This window comes from Talpa occidentalis, unplaced genomic scaffold, assembly GCF_014898055.3.
Source record: "Talpa occidentalis isolate TD23 unplaced genomic scaffold, MPIMG_talOcc4v2.1 talOcc4.5, whole genome shotgun sequence".
Taxonomy (NCBI): domain Eukaryota; kingdom Metazoa; phylum Chordata; class Mammalia; order Eulipotyphla; family Talpidae; genus Talpa; species Talpa occidentalis.
Window position 1 is genome coordinate 41975887 of NW_023604861.1, and position 23291 is coordinate 41999177.

General features: G+C 36.4%; 1 long non-coding RNA gene across 2 annotated transcripts in view; it reads left to right on the forward strand.

Moving 5' to 3' along the window:
* The window catches only part of LOC129146899 (uncharacterized), a 56207-nt gene that overhangs the window by 1050 nt on the left and 31866 nt on the right, over positions 1 to 23291 (forward strand). Inside the window, exon 2 of one of the 2 annotated variants that reach the window (XR_008554259.1) lies at positions 22322 to 22448. This is a non-coding gene — a long non-coding RNA (uncharacterized LOC129146899). Of the gene's footprint in view, positions 1 to 22321; positions 22453 to 23291 lie in introns of both variants that reach the window. The other variant, XR_008554260.1, reaches the window with a different exon arrangement.

Below are 23291 nucleotides of genomic sequence, written 5' to 3' on the forward strand. Positions count from 1 at the left end.
GCAGCCCAGCTCCTCCCGGGTGCACCCTCGGGAGGGGGGTGCTCCTCCTCACCCGGAGACCCGCTGCAGCCCGACCCGACAACTGACCGACCTCAACAGGTGGCGCTCATCCCCACCACGGATGTTTTAGCCTTCCGTTGTCCGGGCTGTTGCCCCCAGAGGCTTGCCGAGATGGCCTAGTCATGGTGGCAACGCAACTGCATTGATACAGGAGGACTACCTTTTAGGGTTAGAAAAGAAAAAGGTCATCTGCAATTCCAGGGAAAAACGGTGTGAGGCTGAGCATAGTTCTGCAGAAGCAATGTTGGGTTTGATTGAAAGCACTCTAGTGGAAGTTGCTATCCTGCCATTGCTAGTCAGGTCATTCATTCTGTTGATAACTAAGCATTATTGACTACGCTTGTAGCCCGGGAGTTAAAACAAGGCAATATGGGAAATCCCATAGAGAATTTTTTTTTTTTTAACCTGAGGTTATTGCACTAAACGTTCATCCTGGCTTCCCTGCTTATGAAATATCAGACTTAAAGATCCACAATCCTCTTTCAGGAGTTTGTTAAAGCACAAAGGCTCGTAGTTTGGATAGATATCAAGCTGTCGATTCAACTAAAGGATCCTAACTTATTCGCTAAACTTTCCATCATTCGACCCCTTTAAAAGTTTGGATGTCACCATTCTTATATCATTGAATAGAAATGCATCCTCAACTTCCCTTGTATATTCTGTACCAAAGCTATGACATTGCTTTTTCTCTGGTATTCCCCAGTAAACCTAAAAGGCAGGACATCTGTTATTTTAAGTAGCTAGGTAGAATAGGTACTCAAATTTTGAAAGTGATATGGTAATAAAAATCAAATACATTCAATAAGATCATCCTTGTTTTACAACATTCAGTCAAGAATTAATGTATGAATGATTGTATTTTTAAATAACCGGTAATTTGTGTATTTCACAAAAATAATAATTTCTTTTGTAATGTCCCAACAGCTTTTGTTGCAAATGGCTGCCCTCCATTGTTAAAAATGCAAATTTGACATGCTTTTCCAACGGTTTTTGAATGGAAAATAGAAACTATCCTAAAGATTGAAACTGCAGTGGAATGTAGATAGGCAGAATGCCTTTTCTTTGGACTACGTGTGAAAGAAAATGCGTTTGAGCTCTCAAAATGTTGCCTTAGGTCAAAGTTTTAAATTACCCAAAACAACAGCACAGTACCCCGCAGGCTACCTAAATGCCTTCTATGATTGCACAGATATGGTTAGAAAGAGAAGAAACACAGTTAATACTTTAAAATCTTACCCAAAATTGACAAAGCCTTAAGGTAGCCCTTTAAAGCAGACACTTGTTCTAATAACCAGCATTCTAAGCCTTCGGGTCGTGCTGATGTTGGAGGGTGGGTATATTATTTCTCTTAAAAGAAAGTTTTTGTTTTTGTTTTATTTTTAACTTTTCCAGGCTAACATAATATTGTCTTTTCAAATGTATTTAACTTGTGTCTGCCCTATCACTTTCAGTTCCTGTTTAGGCTCCAAATCCCAGTAAAATATAAAGGACAGTTCTGCAATTAGGGAAACCTGAGTTTGAAAAAAGTCTCATGTCTCCAAGTTGCCAACATATTGTTAGGGGGGAAAGGATGTCCTAAAGCTAATTCCATACAGGCTTTGTGGACTCCACCCCCACCCCAGGCCAAAGCCACTGGGAATTCCAAATCCCATCACCACCAAAGGGAAGGTGGCTGGGACCTGAGGGTGGGGTTAAGCAGCCAGGTTGGTATAAAGACAGACATGTGGGCTTTGGAGGGGTCTCCCATTTTGACTCTCCGCCAGCTCGCAGCGTCAGGCCAGGTCGGAGAGTGCTTTTTGGGTTTCCAGGTCGGCGGAACGGGTAGGACGCATTAAAGACTTTATTTCCCTATTTTCTCCCTGAGTTGTACATTTTCCTTATTTCCTTTTCCCTTGTAAATAAACTTTTTATTAACCTTTTGTGTGTGCCTGTAGTGGAGTATTAATAAGTCCCTTGTAAGCACGCGGGTGAGGACCCACAGCCAGGCAACCCGTTCAATATAGGGGCTGCCCTATAACAGTATGACCAGCAAGACATTATCACAAGCACATTAAAACAAGCAGAAGCACTAAACAGCTGGGTGTAGTTATTGTGTTACTACCTTTTAATTTTAAAAGTCTGGAATTTTTTTTACATTAATTGTAAATGCCTGCTACTATGTGTAATGAAGTCTTTAATCCTTTGAAACAAGTACTTAGAATTATCCTTTGCCTTGTGAAAGACTGAATTTCACCTGTTTATACTCAAGGTATATCTCTGAATTATTCTCTATTGACCAAGAGATTAGTCTATAGTGCAGTATTCACTTAATTTCAGTCATTGTCAACACTGCAAACCACCATCTGCATTTAGCTGTGCTTAGTGGTTTTTCTATCAAGAAAAGGGAAATTTGCTAACATTATAACACAGTTTACCTACTTGTGAGAAATGTGTAGTAGTTTAAAACTAAGTAATTCTCCAAAAGTAATATCCACTTAACTCAGAATGGCTATGAGTAGTAAAGATAGATATTAAACAGAAATATATACAGAAAATATGGCACTATTCAACTCCAGTAACTATTCTGGCTAGCCAATGCTTCAGTCAAATAATATTATTTATAAAACTTTTAAATGTTATCTAGAAAGTCAAGTTTTCAAACAAGTTATAAACATGAGAAAAATCACATATTTTTAAGATATAAAGAAATATGTGGGGCCTCCCTGGTGGCGCAAGGGATTAAGTCTCGCTTCACTATGAAGCTATCAGCAGCCACTGCAGCAGAGCTCCATTCCTGGCCAGGGAGCTAACCCACATAGCTCAGCAGACCTCTCCTTTCTAGCCTGCTGCTCCTCTCAGCAGTGTATTTCAGTAGATCAGCCTGTTCTGCTCCCCACTCTGTCTCTGGTGAATCCTCTCACTGCCCCCCGCCCACGCACACACATACCTCTAGCCTGCACGCCAGCTCTTGTATGCATAAATAAATAAAATCTTTAATAAAAAGAAAGAAACATGTGAGGATATTGTGGCATGTTTACAAATCAATTTGCTCTCCAGAAATTTTTTTAAATGAGACCAGAATAGTATATATGCTGCTAGACTTTTGTAAATAGCAAAAAAATGCTTATTTTGAAACTTCAGATTTCAATGAGTACAGTTAGTCTTATAACTGATTAATTTTTGCGGCAATTGTTAAATTGTTAATATATTTCTGTTCAGCTAAACAATCATCAATGCCTCTGATACATACTCACTCATTAATTCTGCTCTTTGAGAGAAGAATTGTTCTCATTTAAAAAGTGATCATAAGAGGTTAAAAAACTTGCCCAAAGAAAACTGGGCCGCTACATGCAAAAGAATGAAGCTTGACTACTACCTCACACCATACACAAAAACCAACTCAAAATGGATTAAAGAACTAGACATAAAACCTGAAACCATAAAATACATAGAAGGAAATATAGGCAAAACACTACGTGATTTGCACATCAAAGACATCTTTACAGACACATCACCCAAAGCAGTGATAGTGAAGGCAAAGATAAACAGCTGGGACTACATCAAATTAAAGAGCTTCTGCACAGCAAAAGAGACAATAACAAAAACAAAGAGAAACCCCACCAACTGGGAGAACATTTTTGCACACAACACTAATGATAAAGGATTGATCACAAAAATCTGCAAAGAGCTGATGAGACTCAACAACATCAAAGAAAATAATCCAGTCAAAAAATGGGCAGAAGAGCTAAAAAGAAACTTCTCTGAAGAGGAAATGCAAATGGCCAACAGGCATATGAAAAAATGTTCAACATCACTTGTAATTAGGGAAATGCAAATCAAAACTACCATGAGATACCATCTCACACCAGTGAGAATGGCACATGTTAAAAAAACTAGCAACAACAAATGTTGGCGAGGGTGTGGAGAAAAAGGAACTCTTCTGCACTGTTGGTGGGAGTGCAAACTGGTCCAACCACTATGGAGAGCTGTGTGGAGATTTCTGGACCTACTAAACATAGAGCTTCCATATGATCCAGCAATTCCACTCCTAGGTATTTACCCAAAGGACACAGAAACATCAATTCCAAAGAACACCTGCACCCCTATGTTTATAGCAGCACTATTTACAATAGCTAAGCTTTGGAAACAGCCCAAATGCCCAAAAATAGATGACTGGATCAAGAAGATGTGGTACATATATACCATGGAATATTACTCAGCATTCAAGAAAGATAAACACATGCAATTTGCAGCAACATGGATGGCACTGGAAGGGATCATGCTCAGCGAAATAAGCCAGAAAGAAAAAGAAAAATACCGGATGGTCTCACTCATAGCAGGAATCTAGAAAACTTAAATAAGGGACCAGGAAAACGAATAACTATAAGAAAGTGAAAATCAAAATCAACAAAAATCTATGAACCAGAGACACTTTTGGGGGGGTGGGTGGAGGGAGGGGAGGGATTGAGGTCAAAATGGGGGGGTTGAAATTGTATGGGGAATATAAAAATAAAATTTATTATAAAAAAAAAAAAACTTGCCCAAAGTCCCAAATCTGAATGTTCAAGTACTCTTAATTCCAAATTCTCTGCTGTGTTGAGGAATTTTTCTGAAAAAGCAGTTAAAACTCTAGGGACTAGTATTTTTTAAAACTCTCTTGGAAATTAATGAGTGTTCTTTTAATGCTTTTGAATGCCAAGGAAGATATGCTGCACACAAACTAATTGCATACAGAATTTCTTCTACATGAAGGGAATAAAAGATGTTTTCCCTCTTTGGACTGATGTAAATGTTACAGATTCTTCTACAGTCAGTGTTTTCTGAGTTATGAATGTGCTAATTTGGAGAATTTTCTCACAACTTAGAAAAATCATTTCTAACTTCTACAGAACTGTGAAGTAACATTGAAGAAATAATTTGTTATCTTTGATTTTTTAAGTCTATAATCAAACAGACCTCCACGTTGCTCCAGATTATGGCTTATATTTATTTAATACCTACTCTATATACACATTGTTTGAATGCTTTAAGTGTTTTATCTCACTTCATCCTCCCAACTGTATAAGGCAGGAACAATACTTACCCTTTTTACAAATAAGGAAAGTGAGGTGCAGAGAGGCTGAGGTCTTGCAATTGGGCAAGTAGTGGGGCTAAGATGTAAATCCTTGCAGGCTAACCACCCCTTCACAGCTGCCTCCAATACTGTTAAATCAAGCTCCTGCCAACTCAAGCTCCCAAGTTACATTTCTACAGAATACTCAAGTAATTTTTCTAATTAGACATCTCCAAAGAATCTCCAAACACCATTTTCTCCTGATACTCTCCTGATATAGAGACATTCTAAGAAAGAATGTGCTTTTTAGAGACTTTACTGTGGCCATGGGAGAGTTAGACATAAGTGAACAGAATAGTAATTTGATAAGTTGGATGATCCCTCACTAATCAAAAACAGGTGTCAAATGCTTGGGAAAAGATTAATCACACATAATTGAGGAGTACTATCTACATAGAGCAAGATAAATGTTTTCCCATCTTTAGCAATTAGTATTTATTGACCATAAGAGTCACTAGAATACACAATAATGACCTAATCTTTCCAGTATGTTCAAAGAACCAATTTGTATTTGTACATCTTTTTGAATACTTAAAAGGTGTAGAAATAAACACATGTATCAAGTTTGCTTGTGTTATAATCTTAATAATACCTCCCCCTCTTCTACTATACATGAACAAAAACCAGGTCAAGAAGTACAACAAATCATAGGAACCAGTATTTCTTTGTATTTTAAGATTAGGTTCATGAACACTTAGGTTTATCTGAAGTCTCAAAGCTCAAAGGAAACAGAATGTCTATTCAAGCCAGTACTTAGTATGGAATTTTCCTTTAGTCATTTATCTTCTCCCTCTGTGCTGACTTATCTTTTAGGAGAAGAAAATTGATAAAATAGTTTTTAGTAACTTCTACTTAAATTGACAATTCAATTAATTTCATTGAAGAAGAAAAAAAAAACAAGAAAACAGTAGTATTAAAGACCAAAATCTTTTCTGATTATAGTACCTTTTTAAGAGAAAATCTAAAATGCAATCAAGCTAAATTGGAGTCAGAAGCACAAGATAAAATCTTAGCATTATGGTTGCAGAATGTTAAAAACAACAATACTGTTTTCATATATCATATTAATAATAAAATTAAATGAATAAAGACACAATGTTGATTTTTCAGAGAAAAACTTTAGATGGGATTTAAGAGGAAAAGCCTAAGAAAATTGATTTGTTTTATTGCATACAGTAATTCACACTTGTCAAACTCTAGAAGATTCTATATCTGACTCAGCCTTTTCACTGAGTTAAATATAAGGTTAATTGCAAAGATGCCAAACAAAGCTTTCCATCAAAAACTGGAAGAGAAGACCCAGGTGCTACTTACCCCAGTTATTTATAGACAGGAATGAGACCACATGATGCCAACTCAGTAGCCTAACTTGGAAGTTTCTAAATACGCTCTTTATTTGAGTCATGACAGACATGCAAAAATGGTTGTTAAATTACATCTATATCAATACTTCTTTTGAAAACAATGTGATAATATTCTGTTACCCCAATGTTGACCCCAAATTATTTGATAGAGTTTTGAAAGGAATACGTTGATGAAAAGCATTTTGACTAGTAAGATTTCTTTATTCTGTTAAACTACTGGCAACAACCTAGTAAATATTTGTAAAAAATTTCTTAGATCCCACAGTATATAATAATAATGTCCACATAATTTATCACATGAACTTTACTACTAGACTTCAAACAAAATGTTTTTGAAGAATGCTAAGTTCCCAGACAATGACATTAAAAAATCAGGTTAATTATTAAAATTTTAGTCAAGGGCATTCAATAGCATTAAATTTCCTTCTTTGTTCTTTACCTGATCTCTGTAAAATTCTCTTTGCCCAACTTAAACATAAAACAACTTGCTGACTACTTGTTTTCATGGAACATTATGCCCAAAGCATTTTATTTTGTCAGTAAGAAATAGAGTGCAATAAAAATGGTAAGATGATACAAGTTGACACTATATCTCCTTTTCTGATAGTTTTGCATTTATTGAGGGACAGTGTATTATGTTAAATACTAATTAGAACTGAATCCTTAGCTTTCGTGGATTCTGGAAATGTATTCCTTACATCCTGGCTTAAGAGCATTCATGTGCTCCTTCCAGTCAGAATGAGCTCCAGAACAATTTCCTAAGAAACATACTTGGCATGACTAGTCCTAGAGCTACAGGGAAAGGAGTAATTTGAGTAAAATGATTCATCTGTAAAAGTTTGACTTAGTTAATGTGAAATATGTACTAGCTATTTATTGTCAGAACTTCCATTTTTAAGTATTCATGTTAAATGAGGATTCTGCTATTATTTTGCATTTCTTCCCACATGAAACATTTTTTTTCCCTTTTGTTTATGACTGTGGAGTATAAATGCACAGGACCTGCCACCCCAAAATATGCTGCTTTGATATATTATTATGAATGGCGGAAACAGGAAATTCAGGGAGACACTTTCTCTGAGTTCTCCTTACCTTCCTGAAGATAAATCCTCCAAAAATGGAACACAATTGTCATAAATCCCTTCCCACGGAGTTCCATCAGGCAGGGAAGATTGACTTTTGCCACAGGAGAGGCGGCTAAAAGTCGACACCACACTCAGACAAACTTTGTCACAAACTATCATACCTTCTGTCTATTCTTCATTTTTCCTAAAAAATCATTTATTTGCTCGGAAGGCCTATATTCTCCCTGTCTGCTTTCCCTATTAAGATGGTACTTAATGCTGAATTCTAAGCCACTTAGGAGAGTTACTCATTTTTCCTAGGTACCTCCTATGTTTACATGAGATATATATGTTAATAAATTTCTGTTTGTTCTCTTGTTAATCTGTCTTTCATTACAAGGGGTCTCAGCTAAGAACTCAGAAAGATAGAAGGAAAATTACTTTCCTCCCTACAATTGTCAGCACAATAAAAACCACCTTAGAATAAAAACTAAATAAAGAATCTACCTTGCTGATTATTATAGATATTTTTTAATAAAGAACATAGTATTTAGCACAGTATACAAATTCTTTTTCAATGACAATGATTCTGTAGCTAACGGCTATTTCCAGTAAATAATAGTAACTGACTGAAAGGAAGACTTTTTTAGAAGAACAGAGATTTTGGTCCCAGAGCCTCTCACATCTGTAGAATCTTCAGAGGAAGCAAATCACCAGTTCCACCCAGCCCTGCATTATTAAGATGTCCAAAAATAATAGTCTTTGGCACTCCTTCCAATGATTCTGTTCTAATAAGATATTAACTTCATCTTATTATGAGTTGTACAAGATGAGTCATTTAAAACTTGAACCTTAACATATTTTCAACTTTGATCTACAAGTCAAATTCTAAATAAATTTTATAACAGACATCATTCCCCGTCTTTCTCATTCCTTCCCATCTACTGCTCCATCCTATCCCTTCTTTCTCTCCCATTTCACTCACTATACCTCAGAAATTGAAATTACAACTGTCTTCACTGTGATGAAACCATGAAATAGGAATATTTTATTTTCTTATTTGTGATAACTGTACAGCAATAGTCATCTAATAACACTATTTGCTATTCCGGAGTCCTAAGTACACGATGAGTTGTATTTCATGATTATCACTGAGACAAAAAGCATAGAGGATATAAATGAATAAAAGGGCATCAGCTAATTAAAAACAAAATAATGTTCACCATTTCACAAATACATATTAACCATAGCTGCTTTCATCAAATTATAATGCAAATATTTTCATCTCATTAAGTTACACTTTTTCCCTAAAGAGTTACTTTAAGTAGAATTAATCAAAAGTAAATAATATAATTTATGGACTGCTATTTTAGTAAGCACTAGAAGGTGGGAAATGTGGGATATTGTTCTCTTTAGAAGAACCACAAACAGGAAAGATAGAGTTAATTCAACTTCAATGTCATTAATTGAATAGCTACTGCCTGTTCTTTGGAGCACAAAATTGCCTGTGCAGTGTGTTTTTATTTGTACATTATCAGCAAGGACACAACAGGAAACGACCTTCTCTAGCCCCTAACCCCCAGTTCAAAGGCGAATTCACATAACCTCACTGTAAACAAAGGAAATATGGAAAGCTGCAGGAGAAAGTTCGGTTCAAGATTCGCCAAAGACATTTTTCCTCCTGGTTAAAGGTGACCAGAAACAGGGCCTCCCCTGGTGGTGCAGCAGTTGAGCGCTGGGCTGTGAAGCTGCCCCATACCCTCTGCAGCGCCGGTTCGATACCCGGCTGCCAGGCAAGGGTCCCACATGGCGTACAGACCTCTCCTGCCGCGCCCGCTGCTCCCCTCAGCAGTGTATTTCGTCAGTCTGCCTGTTCTGTTCCCCGCTCTGGCTCTGGTGAATTCTCTCACCCTCCCATGCCTCTGACTACTGTACCCAGCGTTTGTATAAATAAATAAATAAATAAATCTTTTTAAAAAAAAAAAGATGACCAGAAACATCCAAGTCATTGCATACATCTTCTAATTCACCAGTTACATACAGGCACGATATGGATCTTTGGAAATTAGAGAAGAGAAATAACTGCAATATTGTTTAGAAACCATAATGCCTCATGGATGCATACATCTGCTGGGGAATAAGCAAATGGTATTCCTGATACAGATGTTAAAAACTACAGTTATGGCTCGTTAGTGAGATAATTGATTCTGAATACGTATGACTTTTGTTGGTCATCTAAATTTTTTGTTGTTGGCTTTTGGCTTTTGTTTGTTTTTTAATGGCAGACAGGAGGAGAAAAGTTTCTATGTCCCTGGTATAACTAGCTCTGACAATATTACTAAGACCAAGAAAATAGACTAAACTTAGCAGAAAGCAGAGATAACAACAATACACAAAAGAACTCTGAGTCTACCTGTTCCCTGATACATTCTAAACAATGTAGGCTATGGAGGTAATATCCAAACAACCATGTATAGAATAAAATTATGTCCCTATGTCATATGTTTGTTTAACATTCACCAATTTATTCAGTGGCAGCCTATTACATAGTAAATACAAGATTCCATAAGGAGAAAAGCTAGAAAGTAAGTTTTAAGTATAAAAATAAATAATAGAAATAAATTAGCACTTTTACCTAAAACACTAAAATGAAAAATTTAAAACGTAAGTTTAAGTTTCATTTTCAATAAGGAAACTAGGAGCATTATCCTTATCCTTTTCAAGAAAGACTCCCCATTATATTTACCTAGCTATGGCAATCCCAAGGGCAGAAAAGCAGAGCCTGAGATCTATTGCACAGATGGAATGCATTTTGATCAGCATTTCAGGTATAACCACCTCATTATCTGTATGCAAATTTCCCATAGGCAGTTGGCATTTTCAGGCCATCTTGAACTTCTCAGTCAACACCAGTTAGTTCCCCATCCCCACGCAAGGGATGTGAAATCACTTAAAATTTGGTCTGGACTGAAAACAAAGTTCAGGCAGGCAAATACATGGAGGGGGAGAGCTATTAAATTAAATTCAAATTCTATTATATTTTATCCACTATTTTGGGAGAATTCTATAATTGCTTTCTTCTGATAGCAAAGATAATGAAGAATTTGTTGCTGTTGTTTCAATGAGATTGCTCTGCCCACAAATATTTATTAAGGACTTGTCTAAATTGTAGCTCATTTTTAATGTGGAATAGAAAACTCAGCTTGTGCCTAAATATATTATAACAGAGTATTCTGAAATGATTACTAGCATGCATTTCAGACTATATTATATTTATACAATTAGCAGAAAAGTAAAATAATTGAGTCATCAAAGAATAAATTTTAATGTCAGGGCAATAGGATCAGTGGTGGAGCGAGTATTTAGGCTATGGAGGTAATATCCAGGATTCTTCAAATGCTGCTTGGGCATAATGTTTAAAACGAACAGTTATAACTGCATCACAATGAATAAAATGCCCAGGAATGCAAATACGCTGAAAACTATTGGAGAAAGAAAGAAAACACAAATAAATGGAAAGATATTACATGCTCATAGGTTGGGAGAATTAATGTTATTAAAATATCCATGCTACTCAAAGCAATCTACAGATTCAGAGAAATCCCTATCAAAATTCCAAAGGCATTTTTCACAGAAATAGAACAAACAATCTTAAAATAGGTATGGAAAACCAAAGACCCCCAAATAACCAATGCAATCTTGAGAAAGAAGACCAAAACTGGATGCTTCACAACCCTGATGTCAAGCTCTATTACAAAGCTTTAGTAATCAAAGCAGTATGGTATTAACATTAAAAGACACATAGCTTAAGGGAATAGAGAGTTCAAAAATAAACCTATACATATATGGTCTATTGATTTATGACAAAGGTATCAAGAATACACACTAAGGAAAGGATAGTATCTTCAATAAACTGTGCTGGGAAAACTGGATAACCACATGCAAAAGAATAAGATTGGACCACTATTTTACAACATACACAAAAATTAACACAAAATGAATTTAAGACCTGAATGTAAGACCTGAAACCATAAAACTGGAAGAAAACTTAGGTAGTAAGTTCCTTGACATAGGTCTTGGTGATGAATTTGGATTTGACAACAAAAGCAAAGACAACAAAAGCAAGAATAAACTAGTGAGACTATGTTAAACTAAAAAGATTCTACACAACAAAGGAAATCATCAGAATGAAGACAGTCTACCAAAAAGGTGAAAATATTTGCAAATCATCTATCTAACAAGAAGTTAATATCCAAAATACAAAGAACTCCTACTGTTAGGCAGGGTGAGAGGTTCCCTGGAGCCCCCAAACCTGCACACTTTATATGGCTTCTTGCCGTCCACTGCAATAAAAACATACCCTTAGTGGGTTAGACTTTGAATGGAAAAGAACTTCAATACAATTAGTGTGCCATAAAGAGAAAAGAAAAAAAAAAATAGTTTCCCCATGAAACACCCAAAGTTAACCACCCATCCCCTGTGGGTAAATGACCAGCCAAACAGGATCAACCCAAAGTGGGGGGACACATAAGAAAGGGTCAAAAAAGCTCAGCCAAGTCTGGAAGAAAAAGAGCAAAATGCAAGTCAAGATAAAGGCTGCCATTGTCAGCCTCCCCACAGGTCTCTCACCCATATCTCTGTCTCTTTCAAGTGTCTCCCTCTAAGTCCCCCAAGTCCCTGGTACAAATCCAAGACCAAGAAGCAACCACAGCTTCTTCACGTGTCTCTGTTCCATGTGCCTCCTCCAGTCTTCTTTCTACATCTCTCTCTGCTTCTTCTTCTTCTTCTCTAGTCTTCTTCCTTCTCCCCATTCTCCCTCCTTCTCCCAGTCTTTTCTAGCTTTATTTCCCTGCCCAGCTCCACCCTTCCTTAGGGTGGGGGCAGGGAACCAGGAATCTCCCCTTTCCCTGGGGATTACCCTGTTATAATACAATGTGTTAGCAAAACAATCTGATTTTAAAATGGGCAGAGAATCTGAATAGAAATACAGATGATCTACTGATACTTGGCAAAATGCTCAGCATCACTAATCATCAAGGAAATGCAAATCAAAACCACAACGAGATATCACCTCATGCCTGTTAGAATGGCTAGCATCAAAAAAAAAAAACCAAGAATTAACAAGTATTGAAGGATATGGAGAGAAATAAACCCTTGTAAGGTAGGAATATAAATTGGTGCAGCTATTATAGAAGACAGTATGGAGCTCCTCAAGAAATAAAAAAATAGGACTACCATATGGTCCAGCAAATCCATTTCTGGGTGCTTATTTGAAGAAAGAAAAACACTAACTCAAAAGATATATGTACCCTCATTTTCATTGCAGCATTATTTATAATAGCCAAGACATGGAAGGAACCTAAGTGTCCATCAACAGATGATTGGAGAAATAAAATGCGAGATATATAGAGAGATGGAGATATAAACAGAAATAGAGATCTATAGAATATACATTATACACTACACTTTATATGTATACACAATGAAATATTATTCTTCCATAAAAAAATGAATACTTGCCATTAGCAACAATATGAATGGACCATGAAGGAAAGCTAAGTGAAATAGAGAGAGACAAATACCACATGATCTCACTTATAAGTGGAATCTGAAAAAAACAAAACAAAACCAAAATAACTCATAGATACAGAGAACAAATTGGTGGCTGTCAAAGCAAAGGTTAGGGGGCGGGTCAAAATGGGAAGGTGGTTAAAAGGTACCAAGTTTCAGTTATAAAATAAATCATGGGATATAATGTGAACATGGTGACTTTAGTTATAATACCATATTGTATATTCTTAAGTTGCTAAGAGAGTTAATCTTAAAAGATCACATCATAAGAAAAAAAACTGTAACTTAGTGGTGCTGGATGTTATCTAGACTCATTGTGATGATCATTTCACAATGCACAGTCATGTGTGAAAAAATGACATTTCATCAATGAAAGCAGGACCACATACATGGTGATGGTCCCTCTCTACAGCCTCAGTGTATATTAGGCTACTTTTGTGTAATGAAATTGCCTAACAACACATTTCTCAGCATGTATTCCTGTTGTTAAGCAATGCATGATTGTACAGAAATATTGAATCATTATGTTCTGCACCTGAAACTAATGTTATCTGTCAATTATATCTTACTAAAAAATATACAATAAAACTAATGCCAAACTTTCACTTTTCTGTGGTTGACTGAAGAATAACTGGGAATTGTGTTTGTAAAAGTAAGTACATTTAAAGGGCCCACCTTTGTCTGCCCAATTTTTATTGACTTAATTTTGGAGGCCAAACACACCTTCTTCAAGCATAAGGAAGTTCAGACTCCTGAACATAATTTATCATTTGTGTCTTCTTTTATGGCCTAAGCTGATTTTCTAATAACAGTGAGCCTGATATACTGTTAAGTGGATTGACTGACAGGTATAGTCAGAACTATACTATGAACATGCTGACATCCAATGTACAGTAGAGACTTATTTCCTATAACATCAGGGGTTTATTTCTATAAACTTCCTACTACTTGAATGATATAATTCAAGTGAAAAATACAAACCAATTTTTACATTATCAATTGTTCAACACGAACAAGTACTATATATTGCCTATTTCAAATATCCCATATGTCTTAGTCTGATTTCCTCCAAAATAACAGATGTGGCTTACATGCAGATAGTTTATTTGAAAAACTGGAGTCAGAAAAAAGGTATGTCAGCAGGGGAGGTGGAAGAGGGAATGGAGGAAAACCAATGCATTGAGTTGGCTATCACTGAAGAGCTTAAAAGATGCTTTCCAGGTGCTTAAAGATACACTATCTACAGGTTTCCATTCCCACTGCTCAAGGAGGATTCTTATGAGAATTAAATCCACTACCTCCCAATTTTTTGCACATAGATGAATGCAGAGGCCATTCTGATGGTGCTCCACACCAATGCGTGGGCCAGCACTGTCCCATCATGCTTATTAGCTAAGCCGCTCAGGCCCGTGTGGAATCAGTCAGTGGTCGGGTAAAGGGCGGATCCAAGAAGACTTGCAAGAAGTATCTAGTAATCACATACTTCAGAACTGAGTCCCACAGTTGCATTAGCATGTGATTTTCTAATTCTGATCAAAAATCCTTTAATTAATGTTTTACAGAGTCAATTTAGATTTACCAAACAAAACCTCATTAACACTTTTTAGAGCACAGTGAGACCTCACTAATTCATATTGCATTAACTATCATGATTCATGGAATGAGAATAAATTTACTTAGGTATTATCTGTTGGTTGTGTTTTTTTTTTAAGTATATGCTTAGAAAGCATATTAAGCACATAAACCTGACTCCAGAGAGCATTTTAAAATATTTACCTTTACTATCATCTCCATACAGACCATTATATATTGGCCGTTACCTCTAAAACTGGCCGTAATAAGCATTACATAATCATTTGCTGAAATAATGGAAATTTTAAATTGCAACTACAAAGGAGCTTAATCAATTAATTAATTAGTCTTCTGTGATCTTCTACTTGCTTGATCCTCTACTAGCTTGATTCTGCTAGCTTGTAAGTACTTTAAATTTATAATTTTTAATTTTTTTTTTTTTTTTTTTATAGAGGCATGCTTTATTTATTTGTTTTCTAGTTTGTTTGTTTGTTTTGTTTATACAAGCACTGGGCACAGTCAGAAGCGCGGGAGGGTGAGAGACTTCACCAGGCCAGAGCGGGGAGCAGAGCAGGCAGAAGGACCGAAGTACACTGCCGAGGGGAGCAGCGGGCGGCAGGAGAGGTCTGCGCGCCATGTGGGACCCGCCTCCCGTGGCCGGGGAGCAGCCGGGGATCGAACCGGCGCCGCAGAGGCCGCGGGCAACTTCGCAATCCAGCGCTCAACCGCTGCGCCACCGGGGAGGCCCAGTACTTTAAATTTATAAAAGTTCATTTTAGAGAATTAGTCCATAAATCAGATGTTCCTCTACATCTAAATGTCCCCCCACCCAAATTCTGTACTAATGATGCTTTTCTTGATGAAAATAAGAAAAATCTAAAGAGAGAACAGCAAGATGCTATTGGTTATTTTGCAAGAATTATAATAGACTCCCTCATACCATAGCTGTTGCTACAAATTGATATTGTGTGTTTCATCTAGCTAAAGTAATTTAATCTGGATATTTTTAAACATCTGAGATATTTGTATGCCATAAAATTCATCTGTTTTAAGTGTAGAACTCAATGAACTATAATGTAGAGTTGTATAACCATCACCACAATCCAATTTTAGAACATTTCCATCACCATAGAAAGAAACCTCATGCCCATTTACAGTCATCATCCCCACTCCCAACCCTACACACACTAATCTACTTCTATCTGTATATATTTGCCCTTCGGAGGACATTTCATATAATATACAGAATTTTTTGTTAAAGATTTATTTATTTATGCAAGAACTGGGGTACAGATCAGAGGCGTGGGAGGGTGAGAGAAATCACCAGAGACAGAGCAGGAAGCAGAACAGGCAGATGGACCAAAGGCACTGCTGAGGGGAGCAGCAGACGAGACAGGAGAGTTCTGCCTCGCCATGTGGGAATCTCCCTGGCGGACTGGGAATCGAACCCTTGCTGCAGAGGCTGCGGACAGCTTCATAGCGCTGCACTCAACCCACTGCGCCGCCAGGGAGGCCCCAATAATTTGAGGGCCATCCACGTTGTTAATCTTTCAAAATCAACAGATATGGTTATTCTGTATGTTGTCTCTCATCTTACTGTTTCAAAGCAACATTTCTTCCATTGTACAATGTTAAAGCCATTTAAAGAATTATAAAATCATACACACAAAACTTAAATGGATATTCCTCATGAAGAAAAATCTTTTTCATACATCTCTTGGCATGTCAATTATCAAAATAATAGTTTCAGCTATTAAAATACTGAAAAGATAGTACTACAGAAAAGCCTAAAATTTTATCTTAATTTTACAATAAAGTCATTCTTACTGTCTGAATCCTTTCTAACGTCGTATTTATTTTAAAAGTTTGTTTTCAACTTTAAAGCAGTTTGAAAATTTTCAAGAATAGCAAGATGACACCTTATACTCTTCCTCTGCTTCACCAATTGTTAACATCTTCCCACATTTATTTTCTCTGTGTAGTGCACTCTTGTGCACATGTGCACACTCTCTCTGCCTCTCTCTCCCTCTGTCTCTCTCACTCTCACACACTCAGTAGAGAGTTGCATGACACTTCAACACTTATGATTTCAATATGCAATATGTATCTCCTAAGTAAAATAACATTCTCCATTATCACATTTCCTTGGGAAATTTAACATCAATAGAGTACTATAATCTAATAAAAAAAAATCCACCTTCAAATTTCCCCAGTTATTGTTCTGATAATGTCCTTTTTAATTTAAAGAAAACCTGAAGAGTCAATAAAGGAAAAATCCCTTGCACCCTCATTTAATCTGGAATAATCCCCTGGTCTTTCTCTGTCTATGCTGACACTTTTGAAGATTGCAGGCCATCATTTTGCAATATGTCCATATGTGCAGATTTGCTTTTAAGATCCAGGGTAAACTTTCTATTTTGGTGAGGGGGAGGGAAGACTGTGCAGTGGGGGTCACTAGAAATACTACATATGTGGTGTGTTAACTTATCGGTGTGTTAGAGTATGCCCAATCTTTTAAAAACATAATTATGTTACAATTTTAATTTTTATATGATTGGTAGACTATATGTGTAAATGGTTGAGTCTAATTTTTGAAAATAAGCACTATTGTATCATTTCTCCATGATGTAAAAATTCATTCAAATCACCACTTTTTACTTTTTTAAAAAAGATTTATTTATGCATAGAAGAGCTGGGGTGCAGGCCAGAGATGCAGGGGGTGAGAGGGTTCACCACAGTCAGAGTGGGGAGCAGAACAGGAGGATTGACTGAAATACACTGAGGGGAGTAGCAGGCGAGACAGGAAAGGTCTGCTGCGCCATATGGGTCACCTCCCTGGCCAGGGATTGAACTCGTGCTGCAGTGGCTGCAGATAGCTTCATAGTGCAGTGTATTAACTCCCTGGGCCACCAGGGAGGCCCCTAAATGACCACTTTCAATGGACACATTATGGTCTATCATATTTTATTACAATTTATTTGATAAATAACTATTATTACACATTTAAATTTTATTCATATCATGACATCATTAAAATATTTTAAACATGTTTAGGCATAATATTTGTCTATATCGATGATTATTTTCCTAGAATAAATTACCTCAATAGAAATATACTTACCTAATGCTATTGGAGTAAGGAGTTGGTATAAACTTTTAAATATTGACAAATTGCCTTAAAGAAATGTGGCAACCATCTTTCAAGAGAGGCGCCTTTGACTCCTGCCTCCTAGTCATCATACCCTTCTATAGTATCCCTCCACATTTTGCCAAGATTGGGCTGTGTGACCAAAATAATATAGCAGAGTGCTAGGACATCACCCATAAAAGACACAACTATCTTTTCATTGTTTCATAGTGTGGTTTCTGTCTTAGTCGCTCTTTCTCTTGGGTCACTGGCCAGAGAGAAATCAGCTGCCATATTGTGGGGACAAGCTGGCAGCCTATGAAAAAGTCCACATGACGAGGAACTGAGTCCATAGGCCAACAGCCATGAGCCCCTGAGGCCTGCCCAAACCATGTGAACAAGTGTAAAAATAGGTTCTCTGGCCCAGGACAGACTGCACTTCCTGAGTGGCAAGCTGAGTGGTTCCTTTGATCCCTGACCCACAAAAATTGTGAAATGATAGATGTTTGTTGTCTCCAGCTCCTATGTTTGGCAGTAACTGTTTATACAACAATACGTAATAAGAGATAGTATTAGGACGTGAGCATCGTTTTATATTCTTACCAGCAGGACATCAGCATCTGTCTTACCACAAGGAATTGTATTCTTTTCAAAATCATTCTAACTCAAAGATTTTAAAAGTATTTTTGTATTTAAATTTGCATTTCTTAGACTGCTTGCGAGGTTGAAGTTTCTCAAAAATTTAATAGCTTTTAATTCATGTTCTGTGAATACAGTAATCTATTATTGTCCTTTGAGCACTTTTTCTATAAAAGTTCTATTACTATATATGAACTCATGTCCCTTGTCTAGTTATATTAATGGTAAATATTTTCCCAATTTTTTAATTTGCATTTTAATTTGTTTTATTGGCATCTGGAAGTTTTACACTTTCAAGTAGTGACATTTACCTATTTTTATAATTCTGCTTTTTTCCATTATCTTTATGCCTAGGAAATATTCCTACAAAGAAATACAAAGCAAGGTTAGAGAATGACACGGAGGGGTAATGTGTTAGTGTATATGGTGTGGTCCAGAAAGGTTTTGCTAATAAGCTATTTGAGCAAAGACTTAAAGGAAAAAAAAAAAAAAAAAAACCTCACTCAATGTTAGAGGACCAATGAGGAGCAAACTCCTAGCCAGTGAGTGATGTCCTAAAAGAACTCCACCCCCTGAATTCTTCCCAGACTCCACCACCATCTCCATGTTGATAAGATTGCAGGTGTGGAGAATTAAAGCTCCCAGCATGCCATGCACCTGATTTCCTGAAATGGGGGATGGGAGGCTACTGGAAACTAGGGGCAGAATTGAGCAGCCATATTGGTTTTAAAAGAGGCCTGTGCTTTCTTGCTTGGGCTCACACCCTTGTTTTAGCTCAGATAGCTGCTGGCACCCAACCACAGTCTGGCAAATTTAATCTTCTCTCTCTTTGTTCTCCCTCTTCTAACTCCTCTTGTAAATAAACCTTTTTTTCTCTGAGTGTGTGCCTCCTTTTGGGTCTTATTCTGAGTTCTTAAGCATATGGATGAGGTCTCACAACCCAGATCACCCCCATTTTCCCTTGAGGTTGTCCTGTAACAATAGGTCATAGAGAAGAACATTTCAAGTGCTGAATTTTAACAAAATTTTTTTCTGCATCCTTTAATCTCTTAGAAAATAGTACAAAAATTGATGAAGCTACTTTAATAAGTGTATAAAATAAAGAAAAGATAGTTGTTAGAAAAGGTATACTGTAGATTATTTAAATACCAATACTTAATGTGATGGATTAGACTAACAGATATTGGGATAAACTTCACTTGGACACAATGGGTTTTTCTGTTTTATTTTGCTTGTTCAAAGGATCTATAGTTACCTTAATTTTAATAAGAAACTAAGGACCAGAAAAGTAATTTACCCAAGGTAACACAGATAAGTGGTAGAACTGAGGAAGGAACCCAGGCTGTCTCTCTCCAGTGTCTATTATCCTCTGTGCCTTAATCATCTTTTTTATATTGTAGTAAAAATCACATAACATTAAATTCACCATCTTAAAAATTTGTAAGTACACAGCATAGTTGGATCAAGTATTTTCACATTGCTCTGCAACAGATCTCTAGAACTTCCATCTTGCAATGCTATAACTCTATTATACCCACTAAACACTAATTCTGCCATCATCTCACCCTCAGTTCTTGGTAAATATCATTCTTTTTTGTTTGTTTTTATGCCATTCATTACTTTATATACTTCATATAAGTGGAATCATGTGCTTTTTATCCTTTCATAACTAGTTTATCTTGCTTAGCATAATGGCCACATATGTAGTAGAACTAATGGATCATTTTTTAAATTTTTAATTTTTTTAGGAAAATCTATATGATTTTCTGTAGTAGTTGCATCACTGAGACTCACACGACTCAACAAAAACAAAGTAAACAATCCAGTCAAGAAATGGGAAGAAGAACTTAAAAGACACTTCTCCAAACAGGTAATGCAAATGGTCAACAGACATATGAAAAAAATATTCAACATCCCTTATAATCTGGGAAATGCAAATCAAAACTACAATGAGATACCACCTTATACCAGTAAGAATGGCACACATCAAAAAAACCAGCAACAGCAAATGTTGGCCAGGATGTGGTGAAAAGGAACTCTCTTACATTGCTGGTGGGAGTGCAAACTGATCCAACCACTATGGAAAGCTTTCTGGAGGTTCTTCAGTCTACTAAAAATGGAGCTACCATATGACCCAGCAATTCCATTCCTAGGGAGCTACCCAAAGGACACAAAAACATTGATTCAGAGGAACACCTGTACACCTATGTTTATTGCAGCACTACTGGTAATAGGCAAAATCTGGAAACAACCCAAATGCCCAAAAATAGATGACTGGATCAAGATTTAGTCATTTCTAGCCAAACTGTTAAGCATAATGTTTAGCACATACTAGATTCTCAATAAAAAGTTTATTAAAGGAATTTTTATTTTAATGAATGTTTAAAAAGTAACATCAGTGCCACCTGTGAACTTTATTAAACATCAAATCACAAGACTTAGGATGGAAGGAATTTTCCAGCTTATTGTGTAAGTTCAGTGGTTTAATGAAAAAGATGAAACAAACAATAAGAAACCAGAATCACCGTTGAAATGAATTATGACTCCATGGTCAAAAAAAGGGGACAGAGAAATATATGAAAAAATAAAGTACAATGACAATAACCATCTTTCATGAAATACTAATACCGTGAGTAGATTTTATTGCCTCTACTGTGTAAATTGGGAAAGAGAACTCCAGACAGTCTGGGTCACGTACCCTGGTGATACACAAGTGAGAGACCTGGGATTGAAGCGCTTCTGTCTGACTCTCCAGCCCGGCTCTACAGTAAGCTGCAATCTTCTCCAGAGCCCTTATCTGAGGGCTTTCCACTTTCTTTCATCCAGCAAGCCCAGGTCAAGCTCTCCCCACTGGCTGTAACTGGGAAGGGGGAGTTATCTTCTGAAGCAAAGGGAGGGTCTGGTTCTATCAGGATAAATCCTCAGAAAGAACAAAACACTTAGCTAGAGGGAAAAACTACTGCATTTTTTTTTCTTGTCCTTGAGAATAATCTTTGTTTGGATGAGGCTGGGGAGAAATTGGACAGTTTTGCATTAACTTACTGCTGACCTTTTTTTCTAAGTCCTTACTAAAGATCACTAGAAAATCTAATGTCAGAACATGCAACACCATGCTAAGAATATTTTACTTATTGTTTATGAGCTCCTTTGTGCATATTTTCTCTAGGCATCTTTTAGCTATTTATTTTGTTTGTTTTTCTCTGCAGCCATCTTTTCAAAATGTAGGAATTTCCTTTTTACTATTTCATAAAACTATATTAATTAACCTTTCCTATATTATTTGATGCTACACAGTAGCTATTGTTTTCTTGGTTTTTAAATAATCTACAGTATACCTTTTCTAACAACTATCTTTTCTTTATTTTATACACTTATTAAAGTAGCTTCATCAATTTTTGTACTATTTTCTAATATTTCCATTCAACATTTGCCCCCACAACCTTTAGTATTTGCAAGTTGGTAATTAGAGCAAATATTCCTTCATCTCAACTTTTAGATCATTTAGTTTTTCTGTTTTGATTTTGTGGTTACTCCTTGAGCTCTATACTTATTTTTTTATGTAGAATAGATGTGTATAGTGATTAGAAAGAATGTTCTTATGACATGACAAGATGCTCACAATATAAAATTAAGTTTAAAAAAAGTAACGCAGGACTTAAAATTGCGTATATAGTGTGAACCAACTAAGTGAATATTTACATGGTTTATTTAGATAAAAAATGTTTTTCTATACCAAAATATTGACAGGCATGAGATTATGAGTAATTTAAAAATAGGTGTTTCGGCATATTTTTTATGTTTCCTACAATGAGTGTGTATTATATTTTCCCAGACACAAAAGTCAGAACAGAGGCCAAAAGGACAACTTTGCTGAAGGACTCCTTTTATGGCCAGGTGCTATCCTTCCATCCAAAGACTTCTCTAAACAGCCTTGAGGCAGCTGAGTCTGTGGGCAGCTGGTAGGTATGTGTGGAGTGCGTGAGGTGGGAGGTGGGGGACAGAAGAGGGAGAAATCAAAGGGAAAGTTTGACAGTCCGATTTCTCTAGGAAAGACCCAAATTCTCGTAGTCTGTGGTTAAAGCAGTGCTATCTTACTTGGAGTAAAAATGGAAATAACATCTGGATCCAGATGGGAGCTGAAAACCTATTATCCATATTGCCCAACTCACTCTCCAACTTGATTTTCATTTCTCTAAAACTAGGATATTTAAGCAAGTTCTGGTTTTTAAATTCAGATTAATGTGTAATATTCAATATATTTTTCAGCATCTTTTTACCTCAATTTTCCTAATTATCAAGGGCCTAGTAATAATTTTGTTCCATGATATCATTAAAGAGTCTTGAGGATTTAGGAATAAATTTCTCCTATTCACATTGCCACTTAAAATGCATCACTTTGTCACTTTGTTATGTTGCCTTTCTGGGTTAAAAAGAAGTATGTGTTTCTGTGTGCGTGATACCCTTTCCTTTTCCTTTCAACTCTGCAGACTTTATTCCATTATTCTTCTTTCTGGGAAATGAGACAGAAGAACTAAACTCCTGTCCTCTTGAAAGGTTTGTTTAATGACCATCCCATGTGAACATACTCAGTCTTAGCAGAGAGCATGACTGATGTTACCATATAGGCTCATAAGACTGACTCATTTATCAAATATTAAAGAGTCGTTTTATAGAATGACTTTTCCAGTCACTCTTCAATAGAATTGAAGTCCAAACAATTATAAGAAAAGCACAGGGCCCGTAAGTTGTTGTTTTGTTTTTTTTTTTTTGTCTAGCCATTTGGGAAACCTGAGAAAATGGCT